Source organism: Misgurnus anguillicaudatus, chromosome 10 (assembly GCF_027580225.2).
Source record: "Misgurnus anguillicaudatus chromosome 10, ASM2758022v2, whole genome shotgun sequence".
Taxonomy (NCBI): Eukaryota; Metazoa; Chordata; class Actinopteri; order Cypriniformes; family Cobitidae; genus Misgurnus; species Misgurnus anguillicaudatus.
Window position 1 is genome coordinate 36,640,741 of NC_073346.2, and position 18,890 is coordinate 36,659,630.

Genomic DNA, 18,890 nt, shown 5'->3' on the forward strand with positions numbered 1-18,890 from the left:
AACACTTAAAAAAATACTTTGATGATCAAGCCTCAACAAGATGATCAAGTTAAGTTGGTTTTCTCCACTTAAACACAATTGTAATTTTTGCCATCTTTGTCACTTTCACATTTGGCCTGCTCACTGCTAACATTGTTAACATTATGTTTTGGGTCAGTAATGGTGTATCTGCAATCTTATAGATACTTTATATTTTTGGGGTTGATAATGCTATTGTAGATTTTATTTACATTTTATGTTATTTTATATACTGTAAAACCAAAAGCGGCTCTACTTAAAAAACTTACTTCAATTGGTAACACCTAATATTTACATTTTTTTAACTTTAATTATTTCACTTAAACTGAGAAAATTTAAGTTGATAAAACATCAAATTTCAGGCATTATCCATAATTTGATCCAACTTTAACTTTTTACAGTGTATATTATGCAAATGTATATATCATTTAAGTAAAAAATCTTGGTACTGTACAAGCACTTGAATAAGTTTCACTAATATACAGTACATCTTATACTGTATATTTTATTGTGTAATGTAATATACGTTGTATAAAAAACCCTATACTTTTTATATTTTATAATGTTATATTAATTCCTATCTACTGTCTTTATACTAAGATGTATTTACTGTAAATTTGCTGCTTTGTAACAATGCAACAAGAAATTTGTCAAAAGGCTATAGAAATACATTTAAATTAAAGTAATTCCAACAAATTCTTTGTTGTAAAGTGCATGATCTCCGCCTCCATGCTGCCCTCTTGTTACTCTTAACTAGGTTAAGAGACCTCTCCAGCTCTCTTAAATATTTTAGGAGCTGAGACCTAGTCTTAACACTTAGGATGCTTTATAAATCAAACGTTTTCTTAAATCTAACAATTAGAGTAAAATGACATAATTCTTAGTATTTTGACACACTTAAGACTAAAATTTTACTCTGAGCGGCTTTATACATACGGGCCCAGGGCCTGTATGTATAAAACATCTCATAAATGCTCTTAAGAAAAGTCTTAAGCTATGACTTAAGTGTCAAAAAATTCTTAGTAAGGAGTAGGACCAGTCTGAGAGTAGGAGACGTTTATAAAGAAGCTGAAAGCACCTTTCAGTAAAGTGTAAGACCCATTCTTAAGTGCAGACTTAAGTGCCGCAAACTGAGGACTACAATGATTTCAACCTTAACCTCTGAATCGGCCAATAAAAGCCGGCAACGTTATACAGTCACAGCAGCATGTGACACACCATACATTTATGAATCATGAAGACATTAAAATTATATTAGTATTTAAATATTTTAATTTTAATTAGCTTCACGAAATGTTTAACAATATTACAAATAAGTACATGCATTTATTTTGCACCATTTTGATTAAGTTTCAACATGTTAATGAAATAGACAAACGTAATACTATTTTAAAAAATTAAGATGATGAATCACATTATTTTGATTTCACTCACAAGCTGTTTATAAAGAAAAGACTAAAGTTTGCAAACACTTAGATAAAAAGACTTTGATGATCAAGCCTGAACAAGATGATAAAGTTAAATTGGATTTCTCCACTTAAACACAATTGTAATTTTTGCCATCTTTGTCACTTTCACCTTTGGCTTGCTCACTGCTAACATTACTAACATTATGTTTTGGGTCAGTAATGGTGTAACTGCAATCTTGTAGATATAATATATTTTTGGGGTTGATAATGCTATTGTAGATTTTATTTACATTTTATGTTATTTTATATAAACTGTAAAACCAAAAGCGGCTCTACTTAAAAAACTTACTTCAATTGGTAACACCTAATATTTACATTTTTTTAACTTTAATTATTTCACTTAAACTGAGAAAATTTAAGTTGATAAAACATCAAATTTCAGGCATTATCAATAATTTGATCCAACTTTAACTTTTTCCAGTGTATATTATGCAAATGTATATATCATTTATGTATATACCATTGCTGTCTTGATAATCCCATAAAAAATCTTGGTACTGTACAAGCACTTGAATAAGTTTCACTAATATACAGTACATCTTATCCATTTTATACTGTATATTTTATTGTGTAATGTAATATACATTGTATAAAAAACTATACTCTTTATATTTTATAATGTTATATTAATTCCTATCTACTGTCTTTATACTAACATGTATTTACTGTAAATTTGCTGCTTTGTCACAATGCAACAAGAAATTTGTCAAAAGTGCTATAGAAATACATTTAAATTAAAGTAATTCCAACAAATTCTTTGTTGTAAAGTGCATGATCTCCGCCTCCCTGCTGACCTCTCCAGCTCTCTTAAATATTTTAGGAGCTGAGACCTAGTCTTAACACTTAGGATGCTTTATAAATCAAACTTCTTCTTAAATCTAACAATAAGAGTAAAATTAAATCATTCTTAGAATTTTGACACACTTAAGACTAAAATTTTACTCTGAGCGGCTTTATACATACAAAATATGCTTCGATAGCATTTAGCTTAGCCCCATTCATTCAATGGTACCATTTAGAGATAAAGTTAGAAGTGACCAAACACATCAACGTTTTTCCAATTTAAGACGAGTAGTTATACGAGCAAGTTTGGTGGTACAAAATAAAACGTAGCGCTTTTCTAAGCGGATTTAAAAGAGGAACTATATTTTATGGCGTAATAGCACTTTTGGGAGTACTCGGCCTACGGCCTCGTGCCCCTGGCCTAATCACAGCCGTGATGATATAGAGCTATATCACACTCCTACTCGAGCGATATTGCTTAAATATATAATGATGTCAATGTAACCTTGTAGACACTTCACATTTTTTATTGGAGATTTTATTTACATTTAATGGTATTTTATTAACCTATCATAAACTGTAAAATGTAAAAGCGGATCTACTTAAAAAACTTACTTCAAATGGTAACCTAATATATATTTTTTTTACTTTAATTATTTCACTTAAACTGAGAAATTTTAATTAAAAAAACATTACATTTTTAGGCATTATAATTTAATCCAACTTTAACCCTTTACAGTGTATATTATTCAAATGTATACATTTAAGCATAAACCATTGCTGTCTTGATAATCCCATAAAAATTCTTGGTACTGTGCAAGCACTTGAATAAGTTTCACTGATATACATTTTATACTGTATATTATATTGTGTAATATAATATACATTGTAAACCATATAGGGGCCCTAAACAACTTTGTGAGGGGGCCCTGTCATCGCGTTCATAAAAAAACATTCCCTGTCTCTGCTTAAATGTAGCTATAAACAAAATGTTAACTAAAACACATATTATCTATGTAAATGGATGTAAAATCTGGATGTAAATCGTTGTAAAAAAGTCTGTATTTTTTATTCAGAGTTGTTTGGTGCGCGATGACACATAGCCCTCTCATATTGCTTAGTTGGTCTGTCACGTATGCAACTCAGACATTCACCTAACCCTGCCAGCGCATCATAAGGTTTTAAGGACATCGTTAGACAATTCCTCCACACCAATAGCTTTTTATGGTTTAGTCTTGAAATGGCTGCAATCTTAAAAAGTAAAATGTACAACATTCAATAAATATGTATACTTATGACGTTTGCATTGTAATAATAAACAGGGAGACTTCAAAGAGAATATAATCTTTGAATCGGTTAGAAAGTTTATATACAAATATAAACATATCAAACTTGTTTAATTAACAGAAACATTTACAAAAATGTAAATAGGATTAAGACAGATTGTGGCTCTAACTATTTACATAATACCCTAAACTTAATCAATATTAATTATATCTTAACTTAATTTAAAACTACTATATATTATTAATATTTATAAAATAAGGCTCATAATAAACATTATAGCTTATAAAATTGCTTTTACAAATAGCTCTTACAACAACAACAAAAACTATATTCAAACAATTATAAGTGAAAAAGAAGACAAAAGTGATTCATTTTGGTTTTGTTTTCTTTATTAAATGTAAGCTATATTGATATTGGCACATGTGGAAAAACAACTCAAGTCACTTTTGTGAATAAATGTTTATTTATTTATTTTTTGGTTACTTCTTTCATTAAAAATCTGTTTAGTTTATCCATCAAAACCCCTGTTCTTCTAACGGCCCTTGCTTTCTGCTTCATTCTGCTGGTGTTCTTTATTCTCCAAAGTAGTAAAGGGTTTCAGTGGAACATGCGCTACATAAGGATGCCAAAATTGGGCTTATATAATTTTACTTTTTAATTTGTATAAGTACTCTTGCAGTGGCGTTTTGAACAAGCTGAAGCTTGTTTACCTGATTTGCGTGACACCCCCTGAGTAACGAGTTACAATAGTCTACTCTTGAGGTCATAAAAGCATGGACAAGCTTCACTGCATCTGATGCAGACAGCATGTGGTGCATTTTTTAGATATCTTGAAGATGAAAGAATGCTGAGCGGCAGACACTGAAGATATGACTATCAAAAGATAGATTGCTGTCAAACATCACACCTAGGAGTTTAGCACAAGGAAGTTATTTGCCATTCAGTAACTGATATCGCTAATAGAGCTTAGAAAACAGATGGGTTTCATTAGGATGTAAGGAGATTTAAAGCTGGGTATCATCTGCATAGCAGTGAAAACTTATGTTATGTTTTCTGATAATGTCTCTGAAAGGTAACATATATAACGAGAAAAGGATGGGGCCTAGAACTGATCCCTGCAGTACACTATATTTAACACTCTGGGGTTGACTGCGGCGAGGGAGCCGCAAACTCTTTATTTTTGAATCACTCCAAAAAGAGATTTAGATTATTCTGTTGATTTTGGACATACAGATATGATTTATACATCATTTAAAATGTTAGAGTGTCCAGTTTTTTTCTGTCAACTCCCAATAAAAACAGAATGTTGTGCTTTTCACAAAATAAAAAAAAATAAACGATACACGTTTTGTTCTCGTTTTGTTGTCCTTCAGTGAAGTCCTTTCAGAAACGCATCAGAAAAATAAACTGTAACTTAACACAGAGTTGTCATAGAAACAAAAGATGAATGTCTACATAATGCTTGGAATGTCGTCTTTTAAATGATGCAAGTGAGATCGAAAACAGATATTGTCATTTGGTGTTAACTGTATGAGAAGGTGGAGAGGCACTGTCTTTCTCCTGTTACCTGTTTATCTGTAATGAGATGAGATCACCACACCCTTGCGCCATTGAAGTGAATGAGCAGAGACATCCATATGCATAACTCGTGCCTCCTGCAATCAATGGATACAAAATCTACGATCCAGTCTCTCCATTCCTTGTTATGCAGAGTTGTTTTATCTGAGTGCAACAAACATGACATCTAAATCCTTATATACTCGCATGTGTGTGTCACTACATAGACCCTTTTACTGTTTGTACACAATGATGACGTGGCAACTTATGCATCCGCATTGTGGCAACAGAAGTATGTCAAGAATCAGCAGTGAAGCAACACAGACAGAGAAAGTTATTTTAAAAATTTGACTTTATCAACTATTTTAACACAGCTACCAGATCTGTGTACTATTGTGGAGTGGATATAAGATGTTAATAGATGGCCAAATATAAAGTGGCAAGATACATATACGTATATACGTATATTATATTAGTGCAACCACATGCAACAACCAGATATTTTGATGCTGGGAAACCGTTTTCATAAACTTTCTGAGTTGTTAACACGTTAGAACCACTGGGGAATAACACCACTTCTCTTTTCCTAAATGCGCGCAGGCTATTTGATCACATGAGCTGTAAAAGGGTCTATATGCAAGTGTTTTCTTTGTCCTTCTGTCAAGTTCACACGACGTGCACGCACCTACACAGTCAGGAAATTTGACGTGCTTTTTGGTATTCTTATAAAATACACGATTGCAAACAGTACATCTCAAACCTTATTTACTTGCGTCTAAGCGTATATCTCTGCCCAGCAAGTTTTTTAAACACAGGATCACTCGCATATGTTCACATTCCTTTGTAACGTTACTGCTTTCACGATCAAGACGTGAGGGAGCAATGGCGGCGGCTGTAAACAAACATTGATAAGTTGATCACGCTTGTCCCTTGTTGTGTTTCTACTATAATGACAGACCTGCCAACCTTGGAAATTTTTTTTTGAGTACAGTAGGCTCAGGGGAAAGGGCAGAACACAGGTTTTTAACATGCACGTGCACGCACCTCTTGGTCACTTTCAAGGTAACATGCTACACATTGCACTCACTTTTTTCCCATCCTGCCATAATCTGCTTTAAAAATAATTATAAATGTGAATAAAATCATGTTTAACAAAATTTGCCATATATGGTGATTAATAACATTATTAATGTTAAATACTGTATTCTTCAAAGTTTAGCATGTCTGCCCCAATACTGTTAAATAGTGATATTACTGTTAAATAGTGGATGATGATAGTTCACCCACAAATGACATTCTGTTATCATTTATTCACCCTCATATTATTCCTAGCCTTAATGATTTCTTCCTTGAGTGAAACACAAAATAATTGTTTTTTCTTCCCCCTGAAAATATAACCAGACCAGAAACTGTTTGGTTTCAAACACTCTTCAAAATATCTTGTGTATGACACAATAAAGAAACTCATAAAAGTTTGGACGGTCTGTTCCTTTATGTAAATTATGACTTGTAAACTAAACTGAAATTTAAATTTTTAAGTTAACTATCCCTTAGAGTATTTTAGAGTTAACACTGCTTTAAATTCAACCATAACTGTGACAGTACTTCTGTTTACTGTATGTCTGTCTTTAATTTATTGTAGCTTTGTTTACAGTGCAGTACAATACGGCATATGCACCTATCACGTGAGTGCTTGAGACAAGAGATATTCTCCATTTATACAACAGTTCTTTCTGGTTCTCGAATCTGATTGGCTAAGAGCCATACGATATTGTGCTGATAACAGCACTGTAACCGCTTCACCTTTAGTATTATTCCGCCACCTAGTGAATGGAGGTCCTAAGCAGGCTCATCTCTGAATGGAAAAACACAGACGCGCTGTTTGAATCACTCTCCGTGTGTCTCATTAGTTTACTAGCTCATAAATCAGTCTGTGAATCCCCAATCGGAAGTTATTAGTCAAAGATCAGCGCTCTTGGATGTTACGTTACAGTTAATGGGAGAAATGTCTTGTCACATCGTGTGGATTATTAACACTTGGAAAGAGGAATATAAACACTCGTATTTTTTCTGGAGCTATATTTCTTATCAGAACGCGAAAACACCGTGAAACAGCAGGTAAGCACCGCAGCTTTTAAATGTGGACATTGATCATTTACTTTATCGTGACCTGACTATTAAAACATGTTATGAGATATCGCCACTGATATATTTATAAGCAGCATGCAAAAACATTTCTCTGACACTTATAAAAAAACGTTTTATATAGTACTGACAAGAACAAAGTTTAATAATAATAATCGAGTGCTCGTAACACGTTAAGAATAAATGAGAAAGCAATAGTAACGTTATACAAGTAGTTTTATTAACTTTTACCTCGCGCCAAAACAATAACAACACAAAAGACACTAAATATGAATTAAAAAACAAGTAATAGTTTGATCATGACACCAAATACTGCTGATTTGATCTCATTTTGACGATCATAAACAAACAAGGCCAACATGAGAGCCAGGGTATCTCTTTCAGAGATGTAGCCCAGAGAGGGCGGTGGTCAGCGGGGCGAGTGAACACTGACGTCCGCTCATGCTTCGGTTCTCATTCGTACCGAATCTCACTAAGCAAACGTTCAAACAGGCGCTATCTTTACTAATCGACTGCAGATTTAAATATAATACATATACATTCTCGACTGAACTAATCTTAAAACTACACTTTGTGACCAAGAAACGTTAATATAAAGTAACGGCTTTTCCGTCCATTGAGTTATGAGCTTCAAAGCAGCCGAAAGTTTTACCTGTCATTCTGGCCGCCCTCATATCCGTGGCGGAAGAAGTAGTTCTCAAACAAAGAGGCTTTTAAAATAACTCCGTTGTTGTTTTCTAGTTTTCGTTTTTCAAACGTGTGCCGTCGAACTGTTGTATAAAAGCAATATCGCTCTCGGAGTCGTGCGATACAGCTCCATATCATCACGGCCGTGACTGCCTCCGGGACACGGCCTGCGGCCTCGTGCCTCTGGCCTAATCACAGCCGTGATGATGTAGAGCTATGTCGCACTCCTACTCGAGCGATATTGCTTAAGTATAAAACTTTATTTGATGTGGTTTGTATATGATGTTTTATTTTAATGACAATTATCAAGAGCGTGTTGTTGCAGAGCGCATTTAATCTGCTTCACTTGGTGGATTCCCTTCACTGAGAGTGAACTTTCCGTTTTTATTTGATTAAACTGGAGGCTCTGCCCCATGGTAAAATCATGGTACTTTTTCGTAAGCGCTCATTTATAAATGATGCTCATTTACAAATCATAAGTAATGTTAGCGCATCTTGCAGTCAAGTCCACGTTCTGAAACGGAGCCCACGCGACCGTCGACTTAATAGGATTAAGCTAATAATAATAATAATAATACCTTACATTTATATAGCGCTTTTCTCAGTACTCAAAGCGCTTTACATATGAACGGGGAAATCTCCTCAACCACCACCAATGTGCAGCATCCACCTGGATGATGCAACGGCAGCCATATTGCGCCAGAACGCCCACCACACACCAGCTTATTAGTGGAGAGGAGACCGAGTGATATCGCCAATTAGCATGAGGGATGATTAGTAGGCCAATGGGCAAGTTTGGCCAGGATGCCGGGGCACACCCCTACTCTTTTCGAAGGACATCCTGGGATTTTTAATGACCACAGAGAGTCAGGACCTCGGTTTAACGTCTCATCCGAAGGACGGTGCTTTTTTGACAGTATAGTGTCCCCATCACTATACTGGGGTGTTAGGACCCACACAGACCACAGGGTGAGCACCCCCTGCTGGTCTCACTAACACCACTACCAGCAGCAACCTGGTTCCCCTTCGAGGGAACTCGAGCTGCGTCGCCGAAGCTACGCTATGGGAACGCCCTCTGCGTGATTGCGTCTGAAGCACGTATGTCAAATCAGTCCAATGGTCAAGTGACACGTCATAGGCGGGTGACGTGGGAACCAGGAAGCTATAAAAAGAGCACCCAGCAAGCCAACTTCAGCTCTTTGTGCCTCAGCAAGCGAGTGTGTGTCATGTCTAAGTCCAAACAAAGTTTTAAGGAGTGTGCTTCCCCGTGTCCTCGTTTCATTACGAGCGAGGACTCGCATCATCTCTGTGTTATGTGCCTCGGGGCACAACACGCACGATCGTCTCTTGAGAGGGGTGGTTGTGCACATTGTGATAGGATGCCGCTCCGTACGTTGCGCTCGCGGCTCGCACTCTTCGAGGAGGGTGGTGAGCCGCGTGTTCCCCACGGTTCTGGCCCCGCTGCTGCCGAGGCAGAGCGGAAGCTGCGATCGTGGGGATCACAACTAGATCTCGCGGACGAGCTTGAGACGGGTCTTCCCCTTTCTCAGCCTTCACCCGCGGGATCTAGTGCCCCGTCTCTGGATTCGGAAGCCCGCGCTGCGGTTTCTTCCGCCCAGGGCGGGAGCCCAGATTTGCATTTATCGTCGTCCGAGGAAGTCGATATTATGTCTGTAGACGTGGTGGACGCTGAGGAGCCCTCTCATTCGTCCCCCGCGTTCGATGATTTATTGGAGGTTGTCACTAATGCCGTGGCTCGCTTAAAATTAGACTGGCCGGCGGAGACACAGAGCGCGCGTCCTCAGAGCATGTTAGACGAGCGCTTTTTAAAACAGAAACCTCAACCTTCGCGGCGCAACATGCCTTTCTTTCCTGATCTCCACAGCGAGCTGTCGAGATCATGGAAAGCTCCGTATTCAGCCCGTGTTCATACCCCTCACGCCACCATGTATTCCAACATTGTGGGGATGGGTGAACACGGATATTTAACGATGCCCCGGGTGGAGCAGACGCTTGCGAGCTATCTCTCCCCCGCTGCGGCGTCATCATTGAAATCACCTTCGCTTCCCACGAAACCGGTTAGGTTAACTTCATTGTTAGTGGGTAAAGCTTATAAGTCTGCAGGGCAGGCTGGGGCTTCACTGCATACCTTAGCTGTCTTACAGGCGTACCAAGCAGAACTGCTTAAAGATTTAGATGCCGAGGCGGGGGGTACGTCTGATATATTTAAAGAGCTTCGTCGAGTCACTGATGTGTCACTCAGGGCGATTAAAGAGACTGCGAAAGCCGTGGGTAGATCTATGGGAGCTCTCGTAGCCACGGAACGCCATTTATGGCTTAATCTGTCTGAGCTTAAAACCTCAGATAGGGCATTTCTCTTAGACGCGCCTGTTGCGCCCTCCGGTCTTTTCGGCGATGCCGTTAATACTGTCGTCGAGAGATTTGCGGAGGCTCGTAAGCAGTCGGCGGCGTTCGAACGCTATCTCCCCCGCCGTGCTCTTGATTCTAGGGCTGCTGGGCGGGAGCAGCCATCGACATCATATAGAGCATCGCAAAAGCATAGTGTTGCCACTCGTGGTCCCCCTCAAAAGAACTGGGGTTCGGGCGGTCGTACTCAGACATCATCCAAGCAGAAAACAGACCTGAGGGCTGTTATTATGGCGAGGAAGGCGTCGGCTAAAAAGAAGTCCTGAGGGACGTAGTGTCATATTTCCGAGGGCAGCCCCCAATCGGGGAGAGCCGGCAGTCACCTCACAACACGGTGCCCGTCTCTTCTCGATGCCCTCGGGATGCCAGTGTGTTAACCCCGCCGCAGTGTGTGTTTCGGGGCACAGCGGCTTCATATTCTTGTGTGCCTCGTGCGCGGGGCACGCAACACCTCTCTCCGAGGAGGGAGGCATTAATATCACCCAGGTTGAACCCTGCCAGTCTGGTTCAGGGCACCGGGAAAAGTTTAAGCAGTACACAAAAAGGCCAGTCTCGAGAGGCTGGTCCCCCTTATAGAAAATTTGGCAGCGTGGAAACTCCTGCCAAACGTGTCTCAGTGGGTTCTGCAAATAATAGAAAAGGGCTACAAAATTCAGTTTTGCAACCAGCCACCCCAATTCAACGGCGTGTTATCTACCATAGTGGGTGCTGGGCAGACTCTAACAATGGAACAAGAAGTAGAAACTCTCTTGTGCAAGGAAGCCATAGAATGTGTTCTTCCTCACAACAGGGAGTCAGGGTTTTACAGCCGCTATTTCATAGTTCCAAAGAAAGAAGGGGGGGTTACGTCCGATTTTAGATCTACGTCATCTGAACCGGTCTGTTGCAAAACTAAAGTTCAAGATGTTAACTATAAAGCAGATCGTCACACAAATCAGATCCGAGGACTGGTTTGTGACGATAGATCTAAAAGACGCGTATTTTCACATATCTATCCTCCCGCAACACAGGAGATTCCTGAGGTTCGCCTTCGGGGGCGTGGCTTACCAATATCGGGTTCTCCCTTTCGGTCTATCTCTGTCACCCCGTACATTTACAAAGTGCATGGATGCAGCGCTGGCTCCATTACGACTCCGGGGCATCCGTGTCTTAAACTACATAGACGATTGGCTAATTTTAGCCCAATCAGAGAGTATGGCAGCGCAGCATCGAGATGCTGTGCTGACCCACATGAGAGAACTGGGGTTAAGGCTAAATGCAAAGAAAAGCATGCTCTCTCCAGTACAGAGGACAGCTTTTCTTGGCGTTATATGGGATTCAACAACAATGCAGGCACATCTGTCCCCTGCTCGTGTGGAATCCATTCTTTTGGCTGTAGGCAGAGTGAAGTTAGGCCAGTCACACACTGTAAAACAATTTCAGAGGTTGTTGGGGCTCATGGCAGCAGCATCCAATGTGATACCCCTTGGGCTGCTTCACATGAGACCGCTACAGTGGTGGCTCAAAACCAAAGGGTTTTCCCCGAGGGGCAACCCGTTCCGTCTGATCAAGGTCACGCGCAGATGTCTTCGTGCCTTAGATCTTTGGAAGAGACCATGGTTTCTCTCCCAAGGTCTGATGTTGGGGGCTCAGTACCGTCGAGTTACACTGACAACGGATGCTTCCCTCACAGGCTGGGGAGCAACTATGGGGAGCCATCTGGCTCATGGATTATGGGGGGCCAGACAGCTCAGCTGGCATATAAATTGCCTAGAGATGATGGCAGTGTTTTATGCCCTGAGATGTTTCATCCCTCACCTGCGGGGCCATCACGTGTTAGTCCGGACAGACAACACGTCGGTAGTCGCGTACATCAACCACCAGGGGGGTTTGCGTTCACGCCCTTTGTACAAATTGGCGCGGCATATCCTTCTGTGGACACAGGGGAAGTTGCTGTCCCTCAGAGCAGTATACATTCCCGGGTGTCTGAATCGGGGAGCAGACGTCCTGTCGAGACAGGGGCTGAGGCCCGGGGAGTGGAGGCTCCACCCTCAGGTGGTGGAGTCCATCTGGACGAGATTTTACCAGGCGGAAGTGGATCTGTTTGCGTCCAGAGAGACGACACACTGTCCGCTATGGTTTTCTCTCACACATCCAGCACCGCTGGGACTGGATGCCATGGTTCAGCCATGGCCGAGGCTACGGCTGTACGCTTTTCCCCCGATCGCTCTGCTCCCGGGAGTTCTGGAGAGGGTTCGTCGCAACAACGTCCGCTTGTTGTTGGTAGCCCCATTCTGGCCGAACCGAATATGGTTCTCGGACCTGGTGTCCCTCCTCGACGGCTCACCTTGGGAAATACCCGTCAGGAGGGATCTCCTCTCTCTGGCGGGTGGCTCGATTCTTCACCCCCGCCCAGAGTTATGGAAACTGTGGGTCTGGCCTCTGAGGGGGCCAGACTCATAGAATCTGGTCTCTCAGCTGAGGCTGCTGAGACCATTCTTCACTCCAGAGCTCCCTCCACGAGGAAGCTTTATGCCTTTAAATGGAGAGTTTTTACTTCCTGGTGCAGCAAACACCTGCATGACCCTGTGAACTGCCCAATTGGTACAGTCTTGGAGTTTCTGCAGGAAAAGTTCACCGCAGGGTTATCTCCTTCTACACTGAAGGTGTATGTGGCGGCCATCTCGGCTTACCATGTTCCTTTGGTTGGGCAATCCCTTGGGAGAGACCCGCTGGTGGTTCGCTTCCTTCGTGGCACTCGGAGGCTGAGGCCTGTAGTCCGACCCAGGGTCCCAGCTTGGGACCTGGCCGTTGTGCTGGAAGGTCTGTCCATGGCTCCGTTTGAGCCCATTGAGACCGTTCCAGTCAAGTTTGTGGCACTTAAGACAGTACTTCTGTTGGCAGTCACTTCTCTGAGGAGAGTGGGTGACCTTCAGGCCCTGTCGGTTTCCCCTACGTGCCTTGAATTCGCACCGGGGATGGTTAAGGCTTTCTTGTACCCAAGGCCCAGCTATGTGCCTAAGGTACCGACTAATGTGCCACGACCTGTCGTACTTCAGGCCCTCTGTCCTCCCCCATTTAGGGATAGGAATCAGGAAAAGCTTAACTTGGTGTGTCCAGTGCGAGCACTGGATGCCTATGTTCACAGATCTTCTTTGTGGAGGAGGTCTGAGCAACTGTTTGTGTGCTTTGGCTCGCCCAAGAAAGGCCTGCCGGCGACCAAGCAGACACTCAGTAAGTGGATAGTTGAGACTATCTCTCTGGCTTATGAGACCACTGGACGGCCTTCACCTATCGCCGTCAGGGCTCATTCTACCCGGGGTATGGCAGCCTCTAAGGCCTTGTGGCTAGGGGCTTCAATGCAGGATGTCTGTGATGCGGCAGGCTGGTCCTCTCCGCTCACATTCGTTCGGTTTTAGGAGTTAGATGTTGGTGCTACGCCTGGAGCCCAGGTGCTCATGTCTTAAGCTGTGCGCGTTTTTACACACAGACAGGCATTTGGTAGTATGGTGTTTTGGTACATCGTTCCCATAGCGTAGCTTCGGCGACGCAGCTCGAGTTCCCTCGAAGGGGAACGTCTCGGGTTACGAATGTAACCATTGTTCCCCGAGAAGGGAACGAGACGCTGCGTCTCCCTGCCATACTCCCTGCATCCCTGTCTCGTCTTGCTTCGGCACAATTTAGCTGAAGTTGGCTTGCTGGGTGCTCTTTTTATAGCTTCCTGGTTCCCACGTCACCCGCCTATGACGTGTCACTTGACCATTGGACTGATTTGACATACGTGCTTCAGACGCAATCACGCAGAGGGCGTTCCCATAGCGTAGCTTCGGCGACGCAGCGTCTCGTTCCCTTCTCGGGGAACAATGGTTACATTCGTAACCCGAGACGTTTTCCCAGGTGGTCTCCCATCCAAGTACTGACCAGGCTCAGCCCTGCTTAGCTTCAGTGGGCAAGCTGTCTTGGGCTACAGGGTGATATGGCTGCTGGCCAAATTCATTATTTCACCTTTGCACATCCACCCTGACCAGTTTACCTTAGGGGTGAGACGTCTTGAAAAAGATTGTCAAAAACTGCGGGTGGAGGAAGGAAATATCACGCAGGATTTTGTGGTTCTGTTAGCAGACTTTTGTTACTGATTGGCCATAGACCTGTCAATCATACCCACTTTCTATTTGGTGGATGAGCCCAGTGCTATGATTGGACATATTTTAGTGTGAGTACTTCGGGCGGCAGAGGCGTCACCAGGTTTTTGCGTAGTTTAGAGTCATAGATACGTATATAAAGGCTAGATGGCTCAAGGCGGAGTCCCTAACGGCATCACCTGGCGGCCATCTTACGACAGGGCGCTCGCTCACTCGTAGCATTGAGTTTAATGGTGCAGGTACTTTTAAATGACCATAACTTGCTCAATTTTCTACCGATTTTCAAACGGTTTGGGTTTTTACAAACGTTATCAACGTGGCTATAATTTTGGATGCTTTAACATGTTTCATGAATTTATTTTTTATTTTTAGTATAGGAATGCAGTGTCATAGGTACATCTTTGACGTTTATAACAAACCAAACCGTTTGAAAATCGGTAAAAAATTAAGCAAGTTATAGTCATTTAAAAGTACCTGCATCATTAAAACTCAATGCTACGAGTGAGCGAGCGCCCTGTCGTAAGATGGTCGCCAAAATGCGGACGTTGCACTCAATTGGCCAGCAGCGCGGACGAGCCATCTAGCCTTTATATACATATCTATGGTTTAGAGTGACAAATCGTACTACCGTACTTTGAAGTAAAAATGAGTACATGCTAGGCAAAATGCGTACAGGTATGCAGGTCTGCAATGATTACAAAAACACAAATAAAAGTTCAGACAACGATCGGAAGTTCTTCTTTTGAGCTTTTTAATCCGCAAAAGTAAATATCTCGCTGGCCAACAAAACACTAACCCTGTGTTCATTTTTACGATGGCCAAACAGTACCTTTACTATTATTACTATGGTTTTTAAAGGTACTCTTGTGAAATTAATAGAAAATATATATATACATATAGGATTAAGACTCTTAAAACAGATTTTGGTTTCATGATTGATGTATGTAACTATTTACATAATACCCTAAACTTAACTATATCTTAACTGAATTAAAAACTACTATATATTATTAATATTTATAAAATAATGATCATAATAACAATCCTAGCTTATAAAATTGCTTTTACAAATAGCACTTACAAAACCAAAAAACTATATTCAAACAATCATAAGTGAAAAAGAAGACAAGAGTGTTTGATTTTGGTTCTCCTCAAAACAAGTGGGTCAGCATTTAGTTATTATGCCACCTGTAGCTTCCAGAAGAGATCAGATGTGCTTCAACAGTATACGCTTTTAAATCTAGATTAAAAACACATCTGTTTAACTCTGCATTTACTGAATGAGCACTGTGCTGCTTCACACTGACTTCACAATAAGTCACTGCAGCCCCCCCACCACCACTTTAGGTCACCAACTACAGAGAGAACACATTTTTTAAAAACACTGCTGAAGTTGTTTTACAACCCCAAAACAGAAAAAGTTGGGACACAGTAGAAATTGTGAGTTAAAAAGTAATGGAATAATTTACAAATCTCATAAACTTATATTTTATTCACAGTAGAAAATAGATAACATATCAAATGTTGAAAGTGATACATTTTGAAATGTCATGCCAAATATTGGCTCATTTTGGATTTCATGAGAGCTACACATTCCAAAAAAAGTTGGGACAGGTAGCAATAAGAGGCCAGAAAAGTTACATGTACATATAAGGAACAGCTGGAGGAGGATCAATGTTTAGGAATAGGAATGTTGTCCTATTCTTGTCTAAAACAGTCTTCTAGTTGCTCAACTATAGGTCTTCTTTGTCGCATCTTCCTCTTTATGATGCACCAAATCTTTTCTATGGGTGAAAGATCTGGACTGCAGGCTGGCCATTTCAGTACTCAGATCCTTCATCTACGCAGTCTTGACGTTGTAATTGATGCAGTATTTGGTCTGGCATTGTCATGTTGGAAAATGCAAGGTCTTCCCTGAAAGAGACGACGTCTGAATGGGATCATATGCATCTAGAACTTGGATAAACCTTTCAGCATTGATGGTGCCTTTCCAGATGTGTAAGCTGCCCATGCCACACGCACTCATGCAACCCCAAACCATCAGAGATGCAGGCTTCTGAACTGAGCGCTAATACAGTTTTTCTCAATTGCTAAAACACAATTTCTGAAACCTTGCTCCATTTTCTGAAAACATTAAACACAAAACCTCATCTTCAAACACTATTTGCAAAACCTCTGACTTCTCTTGCAAAATGAAACTTTCGCCCCAAAACAGTTTTACCTGTGTGTAAAATCAAACACTGCTCTCAATTCATAAACAAAGTGATCAAAATGATATACACTATCAAACAGTGAGTAAACACTACACAAAAAAATAGAAAACACATGGTTCAAAACATATAGTTCTCAGGGAGTCATTTTTACAGTGTAACTGTCATTGTTTTGGACAAATTTGATACAATCAAGCAGATGATTATGTACAAATGTCTGCTGTTTGCATTTTCAATTTAATTTTCATGAAAATACATTATTCTGGTTTCTGTTGAATAGTCTTACACCTCAAAACATTTAGGAATTAGTTCATCGTGCATAGCATGAAATTGTTGACCATATGTGTCATAATCTGTTACTGTAAGCATGAAGCATGTTTTTTATGGGGGTTTTTTTGTAAATGTGAACTGAATCGATAAATTCCTGTCAAGTGAATCCTGAAATTTGGAGTTATTTTTTGTAATTTTTTATTTTTACTGTATTTTTTTTTCAAAATCACAATTTGTGTTATTTGTTTACAGAAAAAAAGGTGATAATGTAAACTCATCCACAGTTTACATAAAAATACTCACACATATAATTGTGTACACTTGGTATATTGACAACATGGCAACATTTTGACTGTCTTGTTCATGAACAAGACACACAGACTTGCCATTTTGATAGAACTGACATGTTCACTAATGTAAAAATTTACTTTTGAGAGATGAACTCAGACTTTTCACCCCTAGTTTTACAGTACTGTACCCTGCATCTCCCAAACTTGTCCTTTGTTTCTGTGATACTGTAAAACAGTAAAGTCAGTACTAACAAATGGAAAGTACAATGTTCAGGGCCATACAATTTGTTCATTGTACACTATAAAGCCTACAATGTACTGTAGTACTGTATACAACAGTGAACTGGCTTATATTGGTTGTGTCACATCATTTGAAACAGGTTAAATCCATTTTGATTGGTTGTGTTTAATCAATGACATGTGTAATGACATTTGTATTTGATTGTTGCTGCTTGTGTTTAGCAATATGCATGACATGTGCATTTGAGTGCAGATTGTGTTTTGAGAATGAGTATGTGTTTGGAGTTTTGCTAAAAAGTCTAAGTGAGATCTGCAAATTGTGTTTTATGATGTGAAATGGTTTAAGGTATTGACAACAGACTGCACAATTAGATAAATGAGTTCAGGCAACTGACAACTTTGTTCAGCCAATGGGTTTTAGTGTTTTAGCAATTGAGAAAAACTGTAATAACTTGGGTTTTCATTGTCCTCTTTAGTCCGGATGAAATGGCATCCCAGTTTTTCAAAAAGAACTTCAAATTTTGATTCGTGGTACCACAGAACAGTTTTCCACTTTGCCAAAGTCCATTTTAAATGAGCCTTGCCCAGGGAAAACGCCTGCGCTTCTGGATCATGTTTAGATATGGCTTCTTTTTTGATCTACAGAGTTTTAGCTGGCAACAGCGAATGACACGGTGGATTGTGTTCACTGACAATGTTTTCTGGAAGTATTCTTGAGTCCATGTTGTGATTTCCATTACAGTAGCATTCTTGTATGTGATGCAGTGCTGTCTAAGAGCACGAAGATCACGGGCATCAAGTATGGTTTTCCGGTCTTGACCCTTACGCCCAGAGATTGTTCCAGATTCTCTGAATCTTTGAATGATATTATGCACTGTAGATGATGATAACTTCAATCTCATTGCAATTTTTCTCTGAGAAACTCAGAAAACTATTTTTCGCTGCACCATTGGGGGTATTTGTGATTCTCTGCCCATCTTGACCTCTGAGAGACACTGCCACTCTGAGAGGCTCTTTTTATACTTAATCATGTTGCCAATTGACCTAATAAGTTGCAAATTGGTCTTTCAACTGTTCCTTATATGTACATTTAAATTTTCTGGCCTCTTAATGCTACCTGTCCCAACTTTTTTTGAAATGTGTAGCTCTCATGAAATCCAAAATGAGCCAATATTTGGCATGACATTTCAAAATATCTTACTTTCAACATTTGATATGTTATCTATATTCTACTGTGAATAAAATATAAGTTTATGAGATTTGTAAATTAGTCCATTCCTTTTTTACTCACAATTTCTACTGTGTCCCAACTTTTTCTGTTTTGGGGTTGTACATAAATATAATCTAGAATCATTCAGAATAACATCTGCACGAAAAAAGCTGTTA

The 18,890-nt window shown here is 40.3% G+C and overlaps 1 long non-coding RNA gene across 1 annotated transcript in view; it reads right to left on the reverse strand.

The window, feature by feature from the left end:
• The window catches only part of LOC141367304 (uncharacterized), a 128,010-nt gene extending 111,171 nt beyond the window's left edge, over positions 1-16,839 (reverse strand). The window contains exon 1 of the long non-coding RNA XR_012371633.1: positions 16,716-16,839. This is a non-coding gene — a long non-coding RNA (uncharacterized lncRNA). The remainder of the gene's footprint in view (positions 1-16,715) is intronic.
• Positions 16,840-18,890: the final 2,051 nt, after the last annotated feature.